The following is a 26,557-nucleotide window of genomic DNA, read 5'->3' as shown; positions in this document are numbered from 1 at the left end:
CAATAACCAGCAGATAAGTCCAAAATTTTCAGTTGGGAATAAACATATAGAGAGCAGCTGAAGTAGCAAAGCATTGCAAATAATAGAAAATAATCCTAGTAATGAGAAACTTCTACCTCATCAGTCACCAATTATAGGAGTTCAATAAACTGGAAAGACAATATCAAGATATAAAGTTAACTGTCAAGAAAGAAAGAAAGAAAGAAAGAAAGAAAGAACTTGTAAAATAATCCTAGGTTAAACAATTTTTAAAGTAATTTGGATTTAGTGTCCATACTAAACAAGGAAAGGTGTACCTTTAGGAAACTCAAGCACACCATATGCCTAACTTATGGGGAGAAAATTTTGTAGAACTTCAGAACTCTGGTTCATGCAGTTTGAAAGCACTGAATACCTTTTTGCCTTTCCTTTATTGAATTCAATGCTATAAAACAAAACATTATGAGAGTGCTTTCTTCTGAGGCCTTCTTTTCTGCACATTTTTAATATTGCCTTTTCTGAAAGTAAAGAAGGAAGGAGAAGGAAGGAGAAGAACTGAAAGAAGATGAACCAAAATCTCAAAAATGTAATTTTAACCATTTAAGTTATTTTTGCTGAAGCCTAACACAATATATGCAGCCCGATTCATTTGAGTTGCATTTCCAACTTACACAGATTTCCTGGTTGTGTCAGCAACAGGGCACACGAATCCTCCCTCAGCCCACCTCAGTCTCAGACTCTCAAGGCTCTACTGAAAGGCTGCCATATTTTGCCAGGTTTGTCCACAATGGTTTCTTTTCTCCGGCTGTCCGGCATCAATCAATACAAACCTAAGAAATTTTTTTTTTCCAAAATCTGTAATGATAGCTTCGTTGTTTATCCTTTGCTATCACTATGAAGCCCTGAAGTTATTTCAGGCTTAACCATCTCACCAAAGAATACACCACTACAGGAAGTCACTATAAGACTGACCAAACCCAGAATCATAAATGCCAAACTATCTTTCTTCAAGATAGATGATATAAGCTCACTATAATTCCTACATATCATAAACTCTTCAGAGAAGGCATTCGACTCACTACAAGGAGCAATTGGCAAATAACCTCACCAGCCTATAAAGTCCCCAACCAAAGCCTCCAGCATATGTTGATGCATCAATAACAAAAAGTAACTATAACTGAATGACAAAATAATAGCTTCATGGTTAAGATGGAAACGAAAGAGGTTGGAGGATTTACTAGAAATCATTGAAAAGGAAAAATAACACTAAATACGTCTCCACTAAATCTCATTAGATTCTAGAATTGACATGCAGGTTATGTACTTACCTGATGGATGACTTGATCATATTGATTGCTGTGCTTAGCAACAAAGTTGAGGGGGGATGATAGCCTGATCATCTCTTTCCTGTCTTGTTTCAATCTGATAGGGAAGTCCATATACTCTTTTGAAGCATGGTGTCAATACTTTGCAAAAATATGATTTCTATATCAAATTCCACACATTATAGGAAGAAATATTTAGTTCTGCCTATTGATGCATAGCTCTCATGAACAAAACACAACCAATCACCATGGCCTTACTTTTTACTTTTTCCATGCCTAAGTAACATATTCTTTCAGCTTGCAAAAAAGAGTCCTTTTACTTTCTCTTGGGTCGATACGATTGGAAAAAAAATTGAAATTTCTGCATGTCTAAGAATTTACCTCAGCTTGATCAACACCAGTACCCAACTGCCCAAATTGATCCTGCCAAATGCATACACATCTCCTTAAGCAGAAATCTAAACTGTATGCCAAAGTCCTGCAGCAACTCCTTGTATCGATGCCCGAGAGAGCTGACTCACAGGCTGGACTCAACTCAAACTGGAGAAAAAGACACAATTAAAAAGTAAAATACATCTTCACCAACAGGGGGGAAATACATTTTACTGGGCTTTTTCTCTATATGTTTCTACAGGTCCTACATGTTTTTTGCTAAAGTTAGTCAAGGAACAAACATATACAGAGCGGTTGTAGTAGCATCGTTTGTTGCAAATAATAGAGACTAATGCTAGTAACAAGAAACTTTTGCCACATCAGCCACTGATTTATGGAAGTTCAATCATCTGAAAGATCAAGATATAAAGTTCTGTCAAGAAAGATAGAAAGAACTTGTAAAATAATCCTAGATTAAACAAATTTTAAAGTAATTTGGATGTAATGTCCATACTAAACAAAGAAAGGTGTCTATAAATGACGATAGGAAGGAAGGAAAAATAAGGAAACAAAGAAAATCAGACTCATTCTTTCTCATATATAAACCGAGCTTTTTCTTTCTATTTTTGAACAGGAATAGGAAGGGGTGGGGGGTTGCAAGATATCACTAAGGCAGACACCAGAATAGAATAACATAAGAAATATTCAAAACCACTACATGTGAAAATTAAGGTATAATTATTTTGATTTAAATGAATAAATGTGGAAGAGAAAAACAGACCAGTAGCTTATGCAACAATCCAATCGTTAGGCAGCAAGAACATGTCAAATCTGAGAAAAAAGTCTAGGGTGGGCCAATTACTAAAGGCATTTTCTTGGAAAATTGGGGGGTGAAGCAGTAGCAAAAGAGAAGTCATCCTTTGTAGCATTCGAAAAACAATTACATCAAAACCCATTCAAATTTCTAATGGAACAAAAAGGCAAATGACACAACAGATGAGTGTAACAATGACCCAAACAAAGTACACCAACAACATTTCAAGCAAACCACAATTCTTCAATTTCTATGACAACTTTAATGCATCACATCATTGTATATGTGTTTCATGATCCCAAACCTGACTCAAAGCTGATAAATATCTGTACAAACTGAGGTAAACCTAAACAGATATTTCACAACAATAACTTGTCTTACATTGCCAATATCATCATATTCTGATTCTCATTGGAATATAGACTCAAAACCACATATCAAACCATTAGATCTAACATCAGAAAAAAAAAATGTAATGAATAAGGGCTTCAGCAAAACATAACCATAAGTTAGTAAGAAGAACCATCATATAAATCATTAACTCATTCAGTGCAACATATATCCACTCAAAATCATGTCCTACCACAAGCAGCCATCAAGAAGAGGAATAAGAAGCAAGCTCAATATACACACTCTATATCACTAACAAATTGTAGTCCAAGTGTTCTACTACAAAATCCATTAAAAATTGGGTGAAAAAAATATAAGCTTAATGTCTTCAATACCTCAACTAGTCTCTGTACCATGCACTCAATCGTCTAACATGCATTTGTTTCTTTGCACATAATTGTATAAACACTATGTATCATAGATCACACAATTAGTCCTCCTATCCAACAAAGAGATGATATAATGCAATGTGAAAAAGAACTGAACTTATGTAAGAACTCACCACCAACCATGAGCAAAAAGTATGTTTTAAATACTAACACTTTAAAGCCCATAATAAGAATCAATTATAAATATTTTGTTAGCAAATACAAGACTCTTACAAAGTAGGGAAGAAAGGGAGTAGAACTAAAGAGATAAGATAGGGTCTTCTAATTTTTATGTTATAAACTGGCTTCTCTTGTAAGGAAGACCAATGAATTCCTGTAGAAACAGCAATGGAAATAAAATAGGAAGAAAACAATACTAAGAGATCAAAAGAATTACTAAAAATTAAGTACTAGATAAATATGGAGGAAGAGAAATCAAACCAGTGTCTTGTGCCACAATCTCATTCTGCAAAACTATTTCAACCCAACCGACAGAACTCCAGCATCAATGCTTCCAACGGAAAATGTAGCAATAGTCTCATCACCCAGCCTATAATTGTCAACTATAACATCAATAGGATTGAACCATCAGAAGTGAAGTCCACAGAGAAATCATAGCAGCAGATAGAAATTGAAACCTGATTCACCAAACTGTTCAAATAGAAATGACATGTAATTCAAACAGTTCTTCAAGAAGTGAGAAGCTACATATGATCCAAATGATCAGACAATTCCAACCAAAAGGGAGAGAAGAAAAGAATTGTAGTGTGAAGGACGAGAACAAAGTAGAGGAAACAGGAAAAGTATCACATGAGGCACATGCAATAACTTAAAACGGCTATAAAAACCTATAAACTTTGAAACCAAAACTAAAAACTAAAATGATATTGAATAAATGTAAACAAACATCAAACTGAAGGTACATTCCACAACCATTTACAAAACAAAAAGTCGTGAAACACAAAAAGTGGAAGTGGAAGAGTAAAAGTAACTCATTCTTCAGTTATAAGCCAGAATACATAAAATCAGATTCTGTTTTTCATTTTCAATTCCTTTTCTGACCCTCCGGTGTATTCATCATTGCATCCTTTTCCTTTTCAATCTGCCCATCCCATTTGACTTCGGGATGTGACTCATCAATCTGGATAGGCATATCCACTTGGGTGGGAATACCTTTGCTGACCATGGTAGAAGAATGAATGTTCCCAATTCCATATGTTCTTTAAGAAGTAGTGGAATTAATACTACAAACAGTAAAAGTCCAAATAACATAGCTTTAGAAAGACAACCATAATTAATTTGTAGGTAAAAAAAAAAAAAGGAACATCCTGTTAAAATTTAGAAGAAAACCCTTTGTTGAACTCTAAGGCATTACACCTCTCCCTATCCTACCCTTTCCTTGCAGGATAGTCAGGATTCCAAACACAAACACCAAGAGGAAATAAAGTCACTGGATCAACACAAGCTTTAAGATCATTTTTCCAATTACAAATCTTGTTCCCCACCTATGTCTAATTAAAAATGAAGAAACAAGGATGACTTTTTATGTCCTCAAGATGACTGCCTTAGTTAGACTCACTAACCATGCACCAGTCAATCCGGTCAACCAAAACTTTGCACATAAATATGAAATCACTAAACTTCATAAAATAAAAAATTGGGCCCCTTACAGACGAAAAAATAACATGTCACAATGCAAAATATCACATAGCCAATCAGGATTGAAATAAACAAGATTGACGAATCACATATGATTCAAGTTTAACAATACTATAGAAAGAACCCTCATTTAACCTTAGCTAAAATGCCGCAAAATGTTCATAACCATGTCCTAGATGAGAGTATATCCAACCACTTGACGAAACCACTTTAAGAAGTAAACTCATCCAAGGAACTGTTTTAGCCAAATAAACACACTTGGGAACTATGGAAACCAAAAGGAAAAGAGTAAAACTAATAAGAAATCAGATTAGTCCCTAATAAATTTTGGTTCCATCCCACTGATTTTGTTAGGGACAGAGGCAAAAACTAAGTAGAAGTAAACAATTTGTGTAAGAAGTTGTAAAGGCTATAAACAACCCAATCAGCTGGAGCAAGAAACACCTGTGCTATTTTTTATGTTAGTAGAAGATTTGTGAGTGGGAGAAACTAGATTCACATAGGTTTAACTGTAAATCCAAAGTACTTCCAGTGCTTTACAGTAGTGTACAGAGAATATCAAAATACTAGGAATAATTTGCCCATGCCAAATAGTTAGATGACACACCTGCAATTACAGCACTATGGAAAGCTCCATACGGAATTTCTGAACTTGGGGCATCCAAAAGTCTTAATAAAGTTTATGCACCCCCCCCCCCCAAAAAAAAAAAAAAATAAATAAAAAAGAAGAAAGAATGGTCCTAGAGGTAATTTCAAGAGCCTATGCTAGAAGAAAAGGAACCCAAGAAAAGACCTCTTGTAACCTCAGTAGGAAGAGTAAAACAGTCCGTCCCTGGCTGAAACCCTTTGTGGACCCCAATGCCCACCAAGGTGGCACAGCTAAGGCTGGCCAAATCCCAAAAAGGGGCATTTTGGTCAATTTTTAACCCTAATTAGCTACTGAATTTTAACTTCAGAAATTCAGTTTTATTTTTCAGAGTCCTGTTTTGTTTTAAAGTCATAGTTTGAACTAGTGGTTGGTTTTTGAGTCCTAAGGAGTCTTTCTATACGACTCTTATAGTTAATTAATCATTTATATCCAGAAGAGTAATTTAGAGATTGATATTTAGTTTTAGAAGGGCGTCCTAACTTATAAAGGAAACCCTAGGTAAGTTGGTTTTTAAGTCTTGGTTGAATCCAAATGAAGTATCCAAATTGGATTCTTTAAGTTCTACCTTTTGATGTAAGGCTATAAAAGTAAAAGCCAGTCTGTCTTTGTAAAACTTAGTTGCATTGAATAAGATTGAATATTGTTTGCGGAAAAATAGATATTGGTTCTCTTTGGGAGGGCCATGGCTGATTTGACAGTTTTGATTCAAGTTACAGTAGCCTTCTTCTACAAATCTGCATGTCTTCTCCTTCTCCAGTAGTAAAACAAGTACCAACACCCACAGCCCCTCCCCCCACCTCCAGCCCCATTGCAGTCCCTCTCCTCCCCTTTTCTCTCGTGCTCGCCTAAGAAACTCCACTACCCTTCATTACAGCCCCTATTCCCCTCACCTGAACCCCCAACAACACCCTAGAACAAATCTGCAAGCCTTCTTCTTCTCTTGTAGTAAAAAAAGTAAGTACCAACACCCCCCGCCCCTTCCCCCACCTCCAGCCCCATCGCAGTTTCCTCTCTTGTGCAACTTGGAAACCCCACCCCCCCCCTCCATCTCAGCCCCTTATTCCCCTCTCCTCAACACCAAACAGCAGCCTAGAACCCCTCCCCTACCCCCTGCAGCACTTCCCAGCCCCTCCCCCACTTCCCTCCTACCCAGCAGCCCACCTATTCCTTTCTCTCTATCACAGTCAACCACCCACTTTACTGGCTTGTGGCAGAACTGAAAACAGAAAAGAAAATTAATTTTTTATCCAAACCTTTTCCAATATTCCTAGACTCTTTCCTAAACCTTACCCAAAAAAAAAAAAAAAAATCAAATTATCCCTTCTCTTCTCCTACGACTCCTAGGATCAATTTTGTCCCACTAGATCATCCTAGAGGAATTTGGTAAAACCCTAACTTTTCCCTATCAACCCAGGAGATACCAATTTTATCTCCTTGGCCCTCCCTACAATTCACATCTATATCGGACCAACCCATATCATTCCTAACTTGTCTCCAGGATCCTCCCACAACTTCTTTAGAGGTCCACCAACATCCCATAATATTTTAGGCTTATTTGCTGGAAGAATTTGGGCGAACCCTCAATTTTAGGGAAACCATCCTAGGAACCCTAGCCCTAAAATCGGGTTCGCATCGCTTTCGCAATCACACTATACCTAATCTTTAAGAGCACAGGTAGAAACTACTAAACAAACAGTCTTAGGATTTGAAGATTTCATAGATGGATGCAATAAATAGAAAGTCCGAACCAATATACTATGATTTGAATTAAATTACTTGTCATGGCAGCTAAAAGTTAATATATAGTATCCATAGGATGCACTAAGCAAGAAAACCAGTACTATGGCTACAAGGAGTAACAAAGGTGATGAATAAGAAATGAGATCAACCATCCATCAGTAGCTAGGCATTTTGCAATGATTAGGTGATACCTGGCAGACAAGGTGTTCTTGATTAGGTGTGTCTTGTCGCCTTGACATGGAAACCACATGGGAATATGGCAAATATGATCCATTAGATGGTCCACTCCATGGGCAACCTGGTAGAATGTCACCTACATGTATATACCAATTTGAAGAGAGTTCAAATATCAATAAAGCACGAAGTAGTAAAATGAGTGGATGTAAATATTTGACCCCTCATTAAACCCGAACAAATTGTAACTCTTGGAGAACGAAATATAAAGTTCCTTTTTCCCAAAAATTAAATTCACGATTTGTCACTTAGTTAATAAATCAAGTAATAGATATGCCTTTGTAACCGTCAGTCCATATATTATTTTGAAGTTTGGTATCAGTACATTGCGAAAACATGATTCTTATATCAACTTTTACACACAACAGGAAAATTATTTGGTTATGCCCATAGATGCTTTACTCCAATGAGCAAAACACAACCAATCACCAAGGCCTTACTTGTGCAACACAGTTCTGCCATGCCTGAGAAAGCATATTCTTTTAGCTAGCAACAAAGAGTTCTTTTATTTTCTGTTGAGTTGATACGAATGGAAAAAAATTCACACTTCTTCATGTCTAAGAATTTAGCTCAGCTTGATCAGCACCGTTACACAGCTGCCCAAATTGATTCCACCAAATGCATATACAACTTCTTCAGGAGTAATCCAAACTATATGTCAAAGTCCTGCAGAAACTCCTTGTATCCACCTGAAGGAGATAACATACAGGTTGGATTCAATTCATCATTTTTACCTCATTGCCCCCACTGGACAAAAATACAAAATTAAAATGTAAATACATCTTCACCAACATGTGGAAAAATGCATAAAAAAAAAGTCAAAAAATAAGTTCCCTTTTTCAGTAACCTTAATCTTGAAAAATCTACTGGGCTTTTTCTCCATATCTTTCTACAGTTCCTGCATGTTTGTGCTAAGGTAGCCAATAACCAGCAGATAAGTCCAAATTTTTCGGTTGGGAATAAACATAAAGAGAGCAGTTGAGTAACAAAGCATTGCAAATAATAGAAAAAAATCCTAGTAATGAGAAACGTCTACCTCATCAGTCACCGACTTATAGGAGTTCAATAAACTGGAAAGACAATATCAAGATATAAAGTTAACTGTCAAGAAAGAGAGAAAGAAAAAACTTGTAAAATAATCCTAGGTTAAACAAATTTTAAAGTAATTTGGATTTAGTGTCCATACTAAACAAAGAAAGGTGTACCTTTAGGAAAGTCAAGCACACCATATGCCTAACTTATGGGGAGAAAATTTTGTAGAACTTCAGAACTCTGGTTCATGCAGTTTGAAAGCACTGAGTACCTTTTTGCCTTTCCTTTATGGAATTCAATGCTATAAAACAAAACATTATGAGAGTGCTAGGCCTTCTTTTCTGCACATTTTTAATGTCTAACCCATATTCATATTGAAATACAATAGAAAGAAAGTAAAGAAGGATGGAGAAAAAGTGAGAAAAGATGAACAAAAATCTCAAAAATGTAATTTTAACCATCTACGTTATTTATGCTGAAGCCTAACACAATAATATGTAGCCCAATTCAATTGAGTTGCATTTGCCAACTTACACAGATTTCCTGGTTGTATCAGCAACAGGGCACATTAATCCTCCCTCAGCCCACCTCAGTCTCAGACTCTCAAGGCTCTACTGAAAAAGGCTGCCATATTTTGCCAGGTTTGTCCACAATGATTTCTTTCCTCCGGCATCAATTGATACAAACCTAAGAATTTTTTTTTTCCAAACTCTGTAATGATAGCTTCCTTGTTTATCATTTGCTATCCCTATGAAGCCCTGAAGTTATTTCACGATTAACCATCTCAGCAAAGAATACACCACTACAGGAAGTCACTATAAGACTGACCAAACCAAAAATCATAATGCCAAACTATCTTTCTTCAAGATAGATGATATAAACTCACTATAATTCCTACATATCATAAACTCTTTTCAGAGAAGGCATTTGACTCACTACAAGGAGCAATTGGCAAATAACCTCACCAGCCTATAAAGTCCCTAACCAAAAGCCTCCAGCAAATGTTGATGCGTCAATAACAAAAAGTAACTATAATGAATGACTAAATAACTAGCTTCGTGGTTAAAGTCTAAGAACAGAAACATATTTCACTACAGAGATAAACCGCCAAATGCCAATAACAATATGATATTATTAAAAAATCAAAACGAAGTAATCTTACATTCAATTTTCACACCTTTCAGTTCCATTTCTTGAGAAGTTCTCCTAAGCATAACAGTAAGAATTAAGGATTGCCATAATTGATGGAGGGGAGAAAGTCTCCTAACAAGAATTAAGGATTGCAATTATTTGATCAACTATCTCCTCTAGAGTTTGTACTTGGGGTTATGGTCTCCAGTTTTCATTTGGAAACCAAGCATGTTTTCATAGCATAGTTAATTCAAATGAAACCACAACCAGAATACATTCTATTTAAACTATTATTCTCTTTGTAATAGGGACCAAATGATATAAAGCTCTATTTTTTGGATGAATGAAATATCATTAACAATAACCCCAAAGGGTAAAAGAGGAGGGAAAAAAGTGGAGGAAGAAAGAGGGGGCAGCCCTTAGCTTCTAGGCTGAAAACAGGAGGCTATGTTCCAGGTAACAACAATAAGCCTTTCCATGGGATGTCTAAACAGGTGGATAGGGGCAACTAGAGCTCCATGAGACAAGTAGATGGCTTTCCAAATTGAGTCCAAGGACCTAAAATTGGAGGTCCATCTCTTAAGACTTTGTACCCACAACAATGCATCCAAGAGCCAACTTACTAACAAGATCACCATTATAGAGTCTAAGAAAGGATCTCAAGATCCAAAACCAGTCCTAAGCAAATCCATAAGAGCATCAGGAGTGGGGCCAAACATAGGCAAGGGATTCTCTCCAAAGGGAGAAGAAGGGGTAGGTGAAGAATAGATGGGTCTATATCCTCCATACCAATCTAGCAAGGAGGCAGTAAAAAGATTTGTAAAACATAAAATAGATAGTTTTCCAAATTAAGTCCAACGACTTAAATCATTTATTAAATCCAAAAGTTAACAGTTAGAAAGTGAATCAAGAAGTCGGTACAAAATAAGTAGAACTAGAATAAAGGAAGGAAGAATATTGTATCTTCAAATAGAAAGTACCTCCTTAGTTTTGTCTTGGATATCAATAATTTTTCCATCCCAGTTGCCTAGGTGGCATCTCATAAGCTCATCACTTTTTAGCAGAAGATGTCTTTGATCATGATGGGTCTAATGATGCAAAATGATGCTCCTTTGATTTTCTTGTAAGTAGAGCCAGTTACAACTCACAATTGAAATGTTGCATTTTCCTAAGATAGCCAACATTGATTGTGGGTATCTAGGAACAAACCCTTGGCTCTAGGAGGCACATAGAAACACAGACCAAACTCAAAATCTGTATTCTATGGGAACATTGGTTAGATTACATGTATGTAGGTGCTAACATTGAGTCTAGAGCAAAAGTCAAAGTTTAAATCATTCTCAAAATTCATCTATATTTTGAATCTAAGAAATAAAATATGTATAATCTGGGGGGGGAAACAAAGGAAATAATGCAGCTAAAGAACAATAATCCACAAAAGGAGACATTCCCAAATTCAGAACTTTGCATGGTTAAATGAAGAATATTAAATGTAGTAGTTTACCTGCAGCACTATTCGGCCCAAAAGGATGGAGAGAGTTGGCAAGAGCCGACTTTGCAACATTGGGAATTCTAACCAGCATCATGGTTATCTTATGCCTAGGCTGACCAAACCGGTTCAATTCTCTTACTCGAGCTTGTAAAAAATTTATAAAACTTTAAATTCCTGTGATTCATGTGAATAAATTCCTGATTGATTAGTACGTTTATTAGAGACGAATTAGAGTTAACAAAGTATGAAATCAGAAACATGCTTCATTGTTTTAGCCTGAGAAAGGTGTCTATAAATGACGATAGGAAGGAAGGAAAAGTAAGGAAACAAAGAAAATCAAACTCATTCTTTCTCATATATAAGCCCAGCTTTTTCTTTCTATTTTTGAACAGGAATAGGAAGGGGGTGGGGGGTTGCAAGATATCACTAAGGCAGACGCCATAATACAATAACATAAGAAATATTCAAAACCAGTACATGTGAAAATTAAGGTATAATTATTTTGATTTAAATGAATAAATGAGGAAGAGAAAAACAGACCAGTAGCTCATGCAACACTCCAATCGTTAGGCAGCAAGAACATGTCAAATCTGAGAAAAAAGTCTAGGGTGGGCCAATTGCTAAAGGGATTTTCTTGGTTAATTGGGGAAGCAGTAGCAGAAGAGAAGCCATCCTGTGTAGCATTCAAAAAACAATTACATCAAAACCCATCGAAATTCCTAATGGAACAAAAAGGCAAATGATACAACAGATGAGTGTAACAATGATCCAAACAAAGTACACCAACAAAATTTCAAGCAAACCACAATTCTTCAATTTATATGACAACTTTAAAGCATGACATCATTGTATACGTGTTTCATGATCCCAAACCTGACTCAAAGCTGAAAAAGACTTTACAAACTGAGGTAAACCTACTCAGATATTTCACAACAATAACCTTTCTTACCTGGCCAATATCATCGTATTCTGATGCTCATCAGAGTATAGACTGAAAACCACATATCAAACCATTAGATCTAACATCAGAAGAAGGAATGTAATGAATAAGGGCTCCTACAAAACATAACCATAAGTTAGTAAGAAGAACCATCGTATAAATCATTAACTCATTCAGTGCAACATATATCCACTCAAAATCATGTCCTAGGACAAGTAGCCATCATGAAGAGGAATAAGAAGCAAGCTCAATATACGCACTTTATATCACTAACAAATTGTAGTCCAAGTGTTCAACTACAAAATCCATTAAAAAATTGGGGAAAAAAATATAAGTTTGATGTCTTCAAGACCTCAATTAGTCGTGTCACCATGCACTCAATCGTCTAACATGCGTTTGTTTCTTTGCACATAATTGTATAAACACTATGTATCATAGAACACACAATTAGTCCTCCTATCCAACAAAGAGATGATATAATGCAATGTGAAAAAGAACTGAACTTATGTAAGAACTCACCACCAACCATGAGCAAAAAGTATGTTTTAATTCCTAACACTTTAAAGCCCAAAATAAGAATCGATTATAAATATTTTGTTAGCAAATACAAGACTCTTACAAAGTAGGGAAGAAAGGGAGTAGAACTAAAGAGATAAGATAGGGTCTTCTAATTTTTTATGTTATAAAGTGGCTTCTCTTGTAAGGAAGACCAATGAATTCCTGTAGAAACAGCAATGGAAATAAAATAGGAAGAAAACAATATTAAGAGATCAAAAGAATTACTAAAAATTAAGTACTAGATAAATATGGAGGAAGAGAAATCAAACCAGTGTCTTGTGCCACAATCTCATTCTGCAAAACCATTTCAACCCAACCGACAGAACACCAGCATCAATGCTTCCAACGGACGATGTAGCAATAGTCCCATCAAAACATCAAGGAGACCCTTTTTTTTAAACTTAAGAAGAAGATTGACGCATGGGAATGTCACGTCCAATGAAGCAAAACCAATCCTTGCAACAAAACCAATAATGGTATTTTAGGATCCAAGATATAACCCTAAGTTTAAGCAAAAAGATACCTGTACACCAGCATTAATATTACAATATAAAACAAAAATCTTTCCAGCTAAAATTAATACTGTTTGTAGTCATTAATCAATTTCCAATCATAGGATCCCTACACACATCAAAATTATCAATGTGAGCATCGTATACCGAACAATTAGGTCCTAAAATCTCATGAAGTATGTTGTCTCACACACATCAGACCTTCAATGACTAATAAGGGCATCACCCAGCCTATAATTGCCAACTATAACATCAATAGGATTGAACAGTCAGAAGTTAAGTCCACAGAGAAATCATAGAAGCAGATAGAAATTGATACCTGATTCACCTAACTGTTCAAATAGAAATGACATGATATTCAAACAGTTCTTCAAGAAGTGAGAAGCTACATGTGATCCAAATGATGAGAAAATTCCAACCAAAAGGGAGAGAAGAAAAGAATTGTAGTGTGAAGGACGAGAACAATGAAGAGGAAACAGGAAAAGTATCACATGAGGCACATGCAATAACTTAAAACGGCTATAAAAACCAATAAACTTTGAAACCAAAACTAAAAACTTAAATGATATTGAATAAATGTAAACAAACATCAAACTGAAGGTACATTCCACATCAGAACCATTTACAAAACAAAAAGTCGTGAAACACAAAAAGTAGAAGTGAAAGAGTAAACGTAACTCATTCTTCAGTCATAAGCCAGAAAATATAAAATCAGATTCTGTTTTTCATTTTCAATTCCTTCACCAGACCCTCCGGTGTATTCATCATTGCATTCTTTTCCTTTTCAATCTGTCCACCCCTTTTGACTTCGGGATGTGCAGTGTGCTCATCAATTTCGATAGGCATATCCACTTTGGTGGGAATACCTTCACTGACCATGGTAGAAGAATGAATGTTCCCAATTCCATATCTTCTTAAAGAAGTAGTGGAATTAATAGTACAAACAGTAAAAGTCCAAATAATATGGCTTTAGAATGACAACCAAAATTAATTTGTAGGTAAACAAAAAAAAAAAAGAACATCCTGTCAAAATTTAGAAGAAAACCCTTTGTTGAACTCTAAGGTGTTACACGTCTACCTTTCCTACCCTTTACTTGCAAGATAGTCAGGATTCCAAACACAAACACAAACAGGAAATAGAGTCACTGGATCAACACAAGCTTTAAGATCATTTTTCCAATTACAAATCATATTCCCCACCTAAGTCTAATTTAAAATGTAGAAACAAGGATGACTTTTTATGTCCTCAAGAAGACTACCTTCGTAAGACTCACTAACCATGCACCAGTCAATCTGGTCAACCAATGCTTTGGACATAAATATGAAATCAGTAAACTTCATAAATTAAAAAATTGGGCCCCATATAGACAAACAAATAACATGTCGCAATGCAAAATATCGCATAGCCAATCAGGATTGAAATAAACAAGATTGAAGAATCACATATGATTCAAGTTTAACAATACTATAGAAAGAACCCTCATTTAACCTTAGCTAAAATACCGCAAAATGTTCATAACCATGTCCGAGATGAGAGTATATCCACCCACTTGATGAAACCACTTTGAGAAGTAAACTCATCCAAGGAACTGTTTTAGCCAAATATACACACTTGGGAACTAAGGAAACCAAAAGGAAAAGCGTAAAACTAATAAGAAATCAGATTAGTCCATGATAAATTTTGGTTCCATCCCACTGATTTTGGTAGGGACAGAGGCAAAAATTAAGTAGAAGTAAACAATTTATGTAAGAAGTGCTATTATGTTAGTGGAAGATTTGTCTCCATATTGAGTGGGAGAAACAAGATTCACATAGGTGGGATGGAACAGTAAATCCAAAGTAATTCCAATGCTTAACGGTTGTGTACAGAAAATATCAAAATCTGTACTAGGAATAATGCCCATTCCAAATAGTTAGATGACACACCTGCAATTACAGCACTATGGCGAGCTCCAGAAGAAATTTCTGAACTTGGGGCATCCAAAAGTCTTGATAAAGTCTATGCACACCCAAAAAAATAAAAAATAAATAAATAAACAAAAAAGAAAAGAAAAGGAAGAAGAAAGAACGGTCCTAGACCTATTCAAGAGCCTATGCTAGAAGAAAAGCAACCCAAGAAAAAGATCTCTTGTAACCTTAGTAGGAAGAGTAGAACAGTCCGCCCCTGGCTGAAACCCTTTGTGGACCCCAATGCCCACCAAGGTGGCACAGCTAAGGCTGGCCAAATCCCAAAAAGGGGCATTTTGGTCAATTTTTAGCCCTAATTAGCTATGAATTTTAACTTCAGAAATTTAGTTTTAATTTTCAGAGTCCTGTTTTGTTTTAAAGTCTTAGTTTGAACTAGTGGTTGGTTTTCAAGTCCTAAGGAGTCTTTCAATACGACTCTTATAGTTAATTAAGTCCTTTATATCAAGAAGAGTAATTTAGAGATTGATATTTAGTTGTAGAAGGGTGTCCTAACTTACAAAGGAAACCCTAGTTCAGTTGGTTTTAAAGTTTTGGTTGAATCCACATGAGTACCCCAATTGGTTTCTTAAGTTCTTTCTTTTGATGTAAGGCTATATAAGTAAGCCATTCTATCTTTGTAAAACTTAGCTGCATGGAATAAGATTGAATATTGTTTGCAGAAAAATAGGTCTTGGTTCTCTTTGGGAGTGCCACGGCTGATTTGAGAGTTTTGATTCAAGTTACAGTAGCCTTCTTCAACAAATCTGCATGCCTTCTGCTTCTCCAGTAATAAAACAAGTACCAATACCCACAGCACCTTCCTCCAGCCCCATTGCAGTCCCTCGCCTCCCCTTTTCTCTCGTGCTCACCTAGGAAACACCACCACCCTTCATTACAGCCCCTATTCCCCTCTCCTTAACCCCCACCATCACCCTAGAACAAATCTGCAAGCCTTATCCTTCTCTTGTAGCAAAACAAGTAAGTACCAACACCCCCAGCCCCTTCCCCCACCTCCAGCCCCATCGCAGTTTCCTCACGTGTGCACCATGGAAACCCCACCCCCTCCATCTCAGCCCGTTATTCCCCTCTCCTCAACACCAAACAGCACCCTAGAACCCCTCCCCTTTTCTCTCGTGTTCATCTAGTAAACTCCACCACCCTTCATTACAGCCCCTACTCCCCTCTCCTTAACCCCCAACATCACCCTAGAACAAATCTGTAAGCCTTCTCCATCTCTTGTAGTAAAACAAGTAAGTACCAACACCCCCAGCCCCTTCGCCCACCTCCAGCCCCATCGCAGTTTCCTCTCTTGTGAACCTTGGAAACCCCGCCCCCTCCATTTCAGCCCCTTATTCCCCTTTCCTCAACCCCAAACAGCACCCTAGAACCCCTCCCATACCCCCTGCAGCAATTCCCAGCCCCTCCCCCACTTCTCCCCTACCCAGCAGCCAACCTATCCCTTTCTCTCTATCACAGTTTCCAACCCCCTTTACTGGCTTGTGGCAGATCTGAAAACAGAAAAGAACAAAGAAAAGAAAGGAAGAAGAGAAGTTTTAAAAAGATTGCCCAAGATCCATCCAAGAAACCACCAATTTTTAATCCAAACCATTACCAATATTCCTAGACTCTTCCCTAAACCTTACAAAAAACAAATCAAATTATCCCTTCTATTCTCCTACGAATACTAGATCAATTTTATCCCTCTAGATCATCCTAGAGGAATTTGGTAAAACCCTAACTTTTCCCTATCAACCCTGGAGATACCAATTTCCCTTCCCTACAATTCACATCTATATCAGACCACCCATAACTTCTTTAGAGGTCCACAAACATCCCATAACATTTTAGGCTTATTTGCTGGAAGAATTTGGGTGAACCCTCAATTTTAGGGAAACCATCCTAGGAACCCTAACCCTAAAATCAGGTTCGCATCGCTTGCCTAATCACACAAATTCCTAACAAAAAAATGTACATAGTCTTTAATAGCACAGGTAGAAACTACTAAACTAATAGTCTTAGGATTTGTAGATTTCTTAGATGGATGCAATAAATAAAAAGTCCAAACCAATATACTAGGATTTGAATTAAATTACTTGTCATTGCAGCTAAAAGTTCCTATATAATATCCATAGGATGCACCAAGCAAGAAAATCGGTACTATGGCTACAAGGAGTACCCAAGGTGATGAATAAGAAATGAGACCAACCATCCATCAGTAGCTAGTTATTTTGCATTGATTAGGTGATACCTAGCAGACAAGGTGTTCTTGATTAGGTGTGTCTTGTCGCCTTGACATGGAAGCCACATGGGAATATGGCAAATATGATCCATTAGATGGACCACTGCAAGGGCAACCTAGTAGAATATCACCTACATGTATATATCCATTTGAAGAGAGTTCAAATATCAATAAAGCACAAAGTAGCAAAATGAGTGGATGTTAATATTTGACCCCTCATTAAAGGAAAACAAGTACCACTTCTGCATGTCTAAGAATTTACCTCAGCTTGATCAGCACCGTTACACAGTTGCCCAAATTGATTCCGCCAAATGCATACACAACTTCTTCAGTAGAAATTGAAACTATATGTCAAAGTCCTGCAGTAACTCCTTGTATCCACCTGAGGGAGATAACATACAGGTTGGATTCAATTCATCATTTGTACTTCAATGCCCACACTGGACAAAAAGACAAAATTAAAAAGCAAATACATATTCACCAACAGGTGGAAAAATGCCATAACAGAAAGTCAAAAAATAAATTCCCATTTTCAGTAAACCTAATCTTGAAAAAATCTACAGGGCTATTTCTCCAAATCTTTCTACAGTTCCTGCATGTTTGTGCTAAGGTAGCCAATAACTAGCAGATAAGTCAAAATTTTTTGGTTGGGAATAAACATAAAGAGAGCAGCTGAAGTAGCAAAGCATTGCAAATAATAGAAAATAATCCTAGTAAAGAGAAACTTCTACCTCATCAGTCACCGACTTATAGGAGTTCAATAAACTGGAAAGACAATATCAAGATATAAAGTTAACTGTCAAGAAAGAAAGAACTTGTAAAATAATCTTAGGTTAAACAAATTTTAAAGTAATTTGGATTTAGTGTCCATACTAAACAAAGAAAGATGTACCTTAAGGAAACTCAAGCACACCATATGCCTAACTTATGGGGAGAAAATCTTGTGGAACTTCAGAACTCTGGTTCATGCAGTTTGAAAGCATTGAGTTCCTTTTTGCCGTTCCTTTATGGAATTCAATTCTATAAAACAAAACATTATGAGAGTGCTTTCTTCTGAGGCCTTCTTTTCTGCACATTTTTAATGTCTAACACATATTCATATTGAAATACAATAGAAAGAAAGTAAAGAAGGATGGAGAAAAACTGAAAGAAGATGAACCAAAATTTCAAAAATGTAATTTTAACCATTTACGTTATTTATGCTGAAGCCTAACACAATAATATGCAGCCCGATTCAATTGAGTTGCATTTGCCAACTTACACAGATTTCCTGGTTGTATCAGCAACAGGGCACATAAATCCTCCCTCAGCCCACCTCAGTCTCAGATTCTCAAGGCTCTACTGAAAAAGGCTGCCATATTTTGCCAGGTTTGTCTACAATGAATTCTTTCCTCCGGCATCATTAGATACAAACCTAAGAATTTTCCTTTTTTCCAAAATCTGTAATGATACTTCCTTGTTTATCATTTGCTATCACTATGAAGCCCTGAAGTTATTTCAGGCTAACCATCTCATCTAAGAATACACCACTACAGGAAGTCACTATAAGACTGACCAAACCTAGAATCATAATGCCAAACTATCTTTCTTCAAGACAGATGATATAAGCTCACTATAATTCCCACATATCATAAAGACTTCAGAGAAGGAATTTGACTAACTACAAGGAGCAATTGGCAAATAACCTCACCAGCCTATAAAGTCCCCAACCAAAAGCCTCCAGCATATGTTGATGCGTCAATAACAATAAGTAACTATAACTGAATGACTAAATAACTAGCTTCATGGTGACAGTCTAAGAACAGAAAAATATTTCACTAAAGAGATAAACCGCCAAAAGCCAATAACATGATATCATATTATTTAAAAATAAAAACGAAGTAATCTTACATTCAATTTTCACACCATTCAGTTCCATTTCTTGAGAAGTTTTCCTAAGCATAACATTAAGTATAGTAGCTAATCATGTAGTTTCAAAAATCAACTGCATCAAGAACAGGTTAATAAGTTTTAATATCTTCATTCTACTTACTAAGAACAGGTGCAGTAGAGTAATATCGATTACCACATAAATTAAATCCATCGACTTATGATCCATGTGATTGGATCTCTAGTCCTTTCTCTTTTCTAATGGCCAAATGTTGCTCCTGAAATGTAAGAAAAAAAGTTCATACTTAAGACAATTAAGGAAGCAAAGGACTAGCAGTGGAAAACTGTCAGAAATCTGAATCATGCTTAAGATAATCAGGTACTTCTTCACTTCTCAAGGCAGACTGCATCGAAACATACCGCAAAAAATAATTCACACAACGATCAAGACAAAGGTCTGCGATAATGGATCTGAATTTCCGCCAAAAGAGAAGAAGAAAAACCCCAGTTCTATAGCAACAAACAAATTCAACAAACCGGGGAGAAAAAAAAAACAATTGAAAAAACTTCTTAATTGAGAAGAATACAAAGTACCTGATTATCCAAATTCTTGCTGTTGCTTACAAATTTTAATCAGATTGGCAGCTACGGCAATGTTGATCACAATTTTCTGAGACGACATCAGAACTGGATTCCGAACACCATTTAAAAGACGATGAAGAAGCAGAATTATAGTTACAGAAATGTTGATCACCGTTGGAAAATTTAAAAAGCCTTAATGAAAAAGAAATGGCATAATTTTCTCAAAGACAATTCATGCCCTTTCTTTATAGTTAAGGCAGGAAGTCGGGGTGGATGTTATCTTTGCTTCTTCTCTCCAACATGCTCCCTTTCTTGAAGATGAGCATTTGATTCACATCTGTAGACCAATCGAAGAACAACTTTTCCAAGAATTTTAGGACCACAAACAAATGCAGCCATATTCAACAGAGGCCCCTAAGTGCCCCTATACAGAGAAGTGATTCAATCTAGATTGAAAGAAGTAGAAGAATTAGGGGCAACCTAAGAGCTTAGATAACCTTAAGAGGAGTAGTGAGAAATAATATGTGTAGCTTAGGCGCTGTATCTAGTATGGCATCAAATAGACCTGATTGGAAGGCAAGGATCCATTTAGCCGTCCCCATTTAGTTGCGACAAGGCTTCTTGTTGTTGTAGACAAATGCAGACTTTTTAAGATTTTTCCTTCCTAGTCTGTTCTTTTATCCTTGTGCCTGGCCTTCTATTAGGAATTAATGGCAATTTCATAACACAGGGGGTTCAATCCAAAAACCCTTATCCACCATTTCACATACAAGATAAACTTCTATGGTACTTAATGATGCAACTTTGAGGAGATTGGCATATCCAAAAATCATTGCAGTGTTATTTACCATTCAGATGTAAAGCTTAAATAGTAAAAATCGATCCCCTATACAACTACGAAATCACTGAAAATGTATTTATCTATTAACTCATTTTAACAGTTATGTGACTCAAGTAATTGGAGCTGAAAACCAGCCAGATGGGCTTTATCCTACACTTGGATAAATCATTACTTGAAGGCTTAGTTATCTTAATGACAGAATTCTTGGTGTATGCAGTTCATAGACTCTGATGACATGTTGTAGAAGTCAATTCCATAGACTACAGCTGCTTTATTGATTATCCAGAAATCAAGGCTCTAGTTGGGTGCTCTTACAAATGTATAACCCACTCTTCAATACAACCCAGATTGTGTTAACTTAATGAGAAATTTTGGGCTACACATTATTCAAACCCTATTAGCCTTACAATTAATGCAATATTGTGTTCAAACTCAGGTTTGGATAACTTATGGCTCAACAAGCTCAAAGAACATGATCAGACACTGTTCCATAATTTCAGGAACAGTTTAACACCTTATGTATAAGGTAACAAGTCAAGTACATGAATGATTTAATTGCAATTCATGAGCTTTTTCCTTCTTCAATCTTTTTTTTTCTTTTTTTTCTCCTTTGAAAAAAGGATGCAGAACTTATTCCAATTTGAGAGAGCTCTCTTGATAGAGTCAAACTATCCTACCAGTTCTCTCAATTATGGCAACTATTACATTGTAAGACCTAATGAAGAATGAACCAGAGCAATCTGATATCTGGTATAGCAACAAACTTCTGAAGAGAGTAGATTTCAAGAGAGATAATGGCATGCAGGCTTAGTTCTGAATAGAGTAAATTTTAAACTCCATAATGATAGCTTCCTTGTTTATCATTTGCTATCGCTATGAAGCCCTGAAGTTATACTAGGACAAACCATCTCAGCAGAGAATACATCAATACAGGAAGTCACTACAAGACTAACCAAACCCAGAATCATATGACAAACTAGCTTTCTTTAAGATGGGTGATATTACCCACATATCATAAACTATTCAGAGAAGGCATTTGACTCGCTGTGAGGAACAAATTGCAAATAACCTCTCCAGCCTACCCAACCAAAAGTCTGCAGCATCTGTTGATGCATGAATAACAAAAAGTAAGTACAAGTGATTACCTAAATTACAAGCTTCATGATTACAGTCCAGAACAGAGAAATATTTCACTAAAGAGATAAAGCACCATATGCCAATAACGTGATATGATATTATTTCAAAAATCAAAATAAAGTAATCTTAAGTTCAATTTAAACTCCAGTTTCCTTTTTTTGACTTGTTTTTCTCAGCACAACATTAAGTACAGTAGCTAATCTTGCAGTTTCAAAAACAGGTTGATGAGTTTTAAACAATTGATTCTATTTACTAAGAACTGGAGTAGTAGAGTCGAATTGATTACCTCACAAATGGAAACCATCAATTTATGATCACTCCATGTGATTTGATCTCTGGTCCTTTCTCTTTTCTCATAGCCACATTTTAGTCCTTCAATGTTAAAAAAATCATATTTAAGATGATTGAGGGAGCAAGCATTAGTAGTGGGAAAACTGTCGCAAATCTGGATCATGAGTGAAGGAGAAATAAAGTTACCCTGAGTTATTTAACTGCTCTTGGATGGTCATGGAGACACTTGGTAGCCATCATTGATGTAGTGGAGACAGTCTCAAAACAAGAATAGGATTGCAATTATTTGTTCAACTATCTCCTCATCATTGAGTTTGTACATGGGGATATGGTCTCAGGTTTACATTAGGAAACCAAGCATGTTTTCGACAACCAAAGCATATTACATTTAGATAATTATTCTATTTGCAATAGAGATCCAGCAATATTAAGTTCTAGAAGAGGTAGAAACGCACTCTCATTCAAATCATTTATTCCTTGGATGAATGAACTATCAATACCAAATCCATTAAGGGCAAGATAGGAGAAAAAAGGTGGGGGGCAGCTTTTAGCCACTAGGCTGACTGAAAAAGGAAGTGAGGCCCCAGGTAACAAAAATAAGCCTTTACTTGGGATGTCAACAACGAGGGGATAGGGACAACTAAAGCTTTCTAAATCAAATCCAAAGACCTAGAAGTGAACTGCCATCTCATATGATTTCACTTCTAGTATAATGATGAACAGAAGCTCCAAAAACCAACTTACCAACAAAATCACAAATAGGGGGTCCAGGGAAGGATCACAGGATCCAAAACCAGCCTCGAGCAAACCTATATGAGTGTTTGGAGGGGGGCCAGACAAAGACAAGAGCTTTTCTCCAAAGGGATATGGAGAAGGCGTAGGTGAAGAAGAGATGGTCTATATCCTCCATATTATTCCAGCAAGGAGGCGGTAAAAAGAATGATAAAAGATAGAGTAAATAGTTAAATAGTGAATTGGGGAGTTGGTGGAAAATAACAAGAATTCGACTAGAAAATAATTATTTAATTATGTCTTGTATATCAACAATTTTTCCATCCTACTTGCTTAGGTGGGATCTCATAAGCTCATCAATTTTTAGCATATGGACTTGTCTGATGAAGTTTAGTGATGCTCCTATAATTTTCTAGTGAGGAGTGTCATCCACAGTTCTACTGCTGCATTTTCCTAAGATATCCAAGATGTTGTGGGTATATCTTGGAACAAACCCTTGGCTCTAAGATGCACATACAGCAGCATACCAAACTCAAATTTCATTCAATAAAATCTGTATTCGGTGGGAACATTGGTTACAAGTATGTAACCACTAACATTTACTCTGAAGCAAAGTTAAATTTTGAATCTAGCTCAGAATGCAAGCCTTAAATAATTAAAGAACCAATAAAACAAAAAATATATATGTAGAAGGGGAAATACTGTATAGAATGGTAAATTTCCTGGCAATCCTTGCTGAACCAAAGCCAGGTTACGAGTTAGCACTACTTTGTTTGGAATTCCAGACTAGGTCATCCATGGAAATTGGTTACAGATTTACCAGTTGTCCTTAGATCACAATTTGTTTACATGGCATCTTTCTGTTTCCCCTTCATCCTTGTGTGAATAGGTTTACTTAGAAATAAGTATTAGGAACTTCTTTTGTATGTTGTAGACATTAAACATCTTTTGCTATGTGTTCAAGAAAATAATTTACAGTGGAAGCTAAAGAAGAAAATTTTTCACCTTTGAACTACTGACGTCTTTAGTCTCCCCAACTCCAGACTCATCACTATGCATGCGTTAGCCTTATGTTCTCTTGAAATTCTCTTTTCCCCATAATGGTGATAAACCACTGAAATAACATAGCCAAAGAAAAACAAACCACAAAAGAAGACATTCCCGAATTCAAGATTTGGCATGGCTAAAAGAAAAGTTAAATTAATAGTAAGCTGGGTAGCTTTTCACCTTGCCCCATATAGAATACAGGGTTTGGCTTTCAACGTTGCCCTACCTTAAACTAGCTTAAAATAAAAGGGCTTTTTACCTACAGCCTTGTTCTGCCCAATTTGAAAGAGAGTTGGCAAGAGCCGACCTACCAACATTGGAAATTCCAACCAGCAGGATGGTTATGGCATGCATACCACAATTATCTTATAAACTTTATTTGAAGAAATCATTTGGAGTTGTAAACATGGAGTAAGGTCACCTATCATGCGTGCATATGTTTGTGTTATTCAAAACAGCCACATGGTTAGTACTATTATTAGTAGCAGAAAATCACTCAGCCTTAGCAGCATGCCAAAAACTGCAACTATTGCTCTCATGTGATTCATGTGAATAAATTCCTGAATGATTAGTATGTTTACTAGAGACAAATTAGAGTTAACAAAGTATGAAATCAGAAACATGCTTCATTGTTTTAGCCTGAGAAAGGTGTCTATAAATGACGATAGGAAGGAAGGAAAAGTAAGAAAACAAAGAAAATCAAACTCATTCTTTCTCATATATAAGCCCAGCTTTTTCTTTCTATTTTTGAACAGGAATAGGAAGGGGGTGGGGTGTTGCAAGATATCACTAAGGCAGACGCCATAATACAATAACCTAAGAAATATTCAAAACCACTACATGTGAAAATTAAGGTATAATTATTTTGATTTAAATATAAATGAGGAAGAGAAAAACAGACCAGTAGCTCATGCAACACTCCAATCGTTAGGCAGCAAGAACATGTCAAATCTGAGAACAAAGTCTAGGGTGGGCCAATTACTACAGGGATTTTCTTGGTTAATTGGGTTGAAGCAGTAGCAGAAGAGAAGTCATCCTTTGAAGCATTCAAACAACTATTACATCAAAATCCATCCAAGTTCCTAATGGAACAAAAAGGCAAATGATACAACAGATGAGTGTAACAATGATCCAAACAAAGTACACCAACAAAATTTCAAGCAAACCACAATTCTTCAATTTATATGACAACTTTAAAGCATGACATCATTGTATACGTGTTTCATGATCCCAAACCTGACTCAAAGCTGAAAAAGACTTTACAAACTGAGGTAAACCTACTCAGATATTTCACAACAATAACCTTTCTTACCTGGCCAATATCATCGTATTCTGATGCTCATCAGAGTATAGACTGAAAACCACATATCAAACCATTAGATCTAACATCAGAAGAAGGAATGTAATGAATAAGGGCTCCAGAGAAACACAACCATAAGTTAGTAAGAAGAACCATCGTAAAAATCATCAACTCATTCAGTGCAACATATATCCACTCAAAATCATGTCCTAGGACATGCAGCCATCATGAAGAGGAATAAGAACCAAGTTTAATATACACACTCAATATCACTAACAAATTGTAGTTCAGGTGTTCAACTACAAAATCCAATAAAAATTGGGCGAAAAAAAATATAAGTTTAATGTCTTCAAGACCTCAACTAGTCCCTGTACCAGCACTCAATCGTCTAACATGCATTTGTTTCTTTGCACATAATTGTATAAACACTATGTATCATAGATCACAAAATTAGTCCTCCTATCCAACAAAGAGATGATATAATGCAATGTGAAAAAGAACTGAAATTATGCATGAACTCACAACCAACCATGAGCAAAAAGTATGTTTTAAATTCTAACACTTTAAAGCCCACAATAAGAATCAATTGTAATATTTTGTTAGCAAATACAAGACTCCTACAAAGTAGGGAAGAAAGGGAGTAGAACTAAAGAGATAAGATAGAGTCTTCTCATTTTACTGTTATATACTGGCTTCTCTCATAAGGGAGACCAATGAATTCTTGTAGAAACAGCAATGGAAATAAAATAGGAAGAAAAAACACTAAGAGATCAAACGAATTACTAAAAATTAAGTACTAGATAAATATGGAGGAAGAGAAATCAAACCAGTGTCTTGTGCCACGATCTCAGTCTGCAAAACCATTTCCACCCAACTGACACAACACCAGCATGAATGCTTCCAGCGGACGATGTAGCAATAGTCCCATCAAAACATCAAGGAGACCCTTCTTTTAAAACATAAGAAGAAGATTGACACAAGGGAATGTTGTGTCCAATGAAGTAAAACCTATCCTTGCAACAAAACCAATATTGGTATTCTAGGATCCAAGATATAACCCTAAGTTTAAGCAAAAAGATAGTTCTACACCAGCATTAATATCATGATATAAAACAAAAATCTTGCCACCTAAAATTAACTGTTTGTAGTCATCAATCAACTTCCAAACTTAATCTGCACGCCTTCTCCTTCTCCAGTAGTAAAACAAGTACCAAAACCCACAACCCTTCCCCCACCTCCAGCCCCATTGCAATCCCTCCCCTCCCCTTTTCTCTCATGCTCGCCTGGGGAACTCCACCACACTTCATTACAGCCCCTATTCCCCTCTCCTGAACCCCCAACATCACCCTAGAACAAATCTGCAAGCCTCTCCTTCAA

At 36.3% G+C, this 26,557-nt stretch overlaps 1 long non-coding RNA gene across 2 annotated transcripts; it reads right to left on the bottom strand.

Annotated features, from left to right (window-relative positions):
- Positions 1 to 665: 665 nt before the first annotated feature.
- On the bottom strand, positions 666 to 26,360 carry LOC149018345 (uncharacterized). 2 transcript variants are annotated; one of them, XR_016172927.1, is made up of 9 exons: positions 23,839 to 26,360; positions 18,113 to 22,182; positions 17,644 to 17,763; positions 15,122 to 15,194; positions 12,135 to 13,138; positions 11,726 to 11,858; positions 8,378 to 11,359; positions 7,488 to 8,219; positions 666 to 3,811 (listed from the first exon to the last, which is right to left on the bottom strand). It is a non-coding gene; the product is annotated as an uncharacterized LOC149018345 (long non-coding RNA). The 2 variants fall into 2 exon arrangements; XR_016172926.1 differs by lacking the exon at positions 15,122 to 15,194 and having other exon boundaries at positions 17,644 to 22,182.
- Between the last annotated feature and the right edge of the window lie 197 nt (positions 26,361 to 26,557).

Source organism: Hakea prostrata, chromosome 4 (assembly GCF_041222555.1).
Source record: "Hakea prostrata isolate BN-2017 chromosome 4, UWA_Hpros_2, whole genome shotgun sequence".
NCBI classification, from domain to species: domain Eukaryota; kingdom Viridiplantae; phylum Streptophyta; class Magnoliopsida; order Proteales; family Proteaceae; genus Hakea; species Hakea prostrata.
Note: the sequence above shows the minus strand (reverse complement) of the source record. Positions and strands in the feature narration are given on the sequence as shown.